Genomic DNA, 1,970 nt, shown 5'->3' on the forward strand with positions numbered 1-1,970 from the left:
TCTTCACATTCTCTTAGGACTTCATGACGTAGATAGTGTTGCAAAACAATGACAAAAAACTGGAACTCAGCTGTCCCTATGAAATTTACTAATACTCTTGGCGTATCTGTGCTGGTTTTGCCTGTTACTTTGGGTATCCTGTCTACATTCCTACCAACTGTCCATCAACACTCTACCTACATGCTGAATTTTTTTCCTCTCTTCCAAAACACAAGAGCATTAGACTCTCTCTCTCTCTCTCTCTCTCTCTCTCTCTCTCTCTCTCTCTCTCTCTCTCCATTGTAATTTCTCCTACTAATACAAGTCATTATTATCAACAACATACAATATTTTACAACTGGAAAAATCTCTGTGATCACAGTGGTTGGCACGCCAAGACAAGAGGGTTGCCAATTTGAAGCACACCTGGGCAACAGTGAGTTCCAAGCCAGCCTGTGAGGAAGAGTTAGATCTTGAATCCTGTATCAGAAACCAAAATCACCAAGGAAAAAGAGGTGGAGGAACAAAAGGAGGAGGGAAAGTGAGGAGGAGGAGGAAGATGAGAAAGAAGAGGAGGAAAGGAAGAGGAGCAGGGGGAAGAGGAAGAGGAAAAAGAGGGAAAACAAGGAGAAGGAGAATGATCTGTGCTTTTAATCATGGCACTACTTTGTAATCTTAGCACTAAGAAATCTGTGACAGGAGGATTACAAGTTTGAGACCAGTCTGGGCTAGATAGAAGGCTGTGCCTCAAAATAAACAAAACATCCTTTGTAACCACATCTCTACCACTTCATTTCTTGGCTCTTAGAACAAAATTCAGTGAAAGAGTCATCTTTGTTTCTTGTCTTCATTCAGTCCCCCATTCCATCTCCTCTTTTTCTTTACAATCTTCTCCAACCAGCTTTCCACGTTCACCAGTCTATGCAAACCACTTTTGGTCAATGTACCCACTGCCTGTCAGTCTCTGCCCATTCAGTAACCCACAGCAAAATTGGCCACTCTGTTTTTGTTCTAATTCCCATTGGCTTGGCTTTGGGGTGGTCCTTCCCTCTCCATAGCTGCTTCCTCAGCTTCTTTTGCTGATTCCTCCTGTTCTTCCTGATCTCTGGCTCTGAACTCAGTCTTCAGCCAGCTTCTCTTTCACTAGCTTTTCAAACAATCATATTTTACCCCATAACCCAAGACACATCTACAGGTAATGTCTCACAACTTTATATCCATAGTATAAACCTTTCTACTAAACCCAGGCTGTTAGAACATCTAGCATCTACATTGGGAGACCCATCAGATATCTCTTGGTCTTGAGTACTTTTCCTGTTGCTTTGATAAAATACAGCCACAAAAGCAACTTAAGGGAGAAAGGGTTCATTTTTAGCTCACAACAGTTGAAGTGAAGCTAAATGGTATTTATCTCAAGACCTGCCAGGGAAGCCAAGCTCCATGACAGCAGGAGCTTGAGGAAGTTGGCCAAGTCATTGCATCCATAGTCAGGAGAAAGAAAAGTGAATGCTTCGTGATTTTTCTTTTCTTCTTCTTTTAAATGCAGTTCAAGGGCCAAGCCCAGAGAATACTTTAAGACAGGTGGGTCTTCCCTCCTCAGTTAACCTAATCAAGATAGTCCCCAACAGGCTTGTCACCTAGTGATTCCATATCCTGTCATGTTGACAATCATTATTTGCCATCATGGCACCTAAAACAGCATGTGCATGATTAAATTCATAAGAAATCTCCTAGGTGAACATTTTCTTTTTGATCTTCCCCAACTCTGAAAACTGGAACTCCATTCTCAATCTAGTTAGACTAAAAAGCTTTGGAAATATGCCTCAATTAACTCTTCCATTCCTACCCTGCATCCTTCAACCAGCAAAGTTGGTCGAATCTAATTTTGAATGTGTGTAAAAGGCAAATAATTCCTTCTAACTGCCACACACCAGTAGAGGCACCACCATCAGCTGACATTTGATTTACCTGCTACACAGATTGCCTGCTTC

Source organism: Arvicanthis niloticus, chromosome 16 (genome assembly GCF_011762505.2).
Source record: "Arvicanthis niloticus isolate mArvNil1 chromosome 16, mArvNil1.pat.X, whole genome shotgun sequence".
Classification (NCBI taxonomy): Eukaryota; Metazoa; Chordata; class Mammalia; order Rodentia; family Muridae; genus Arvicanthis; species Arvicanthis niloticus.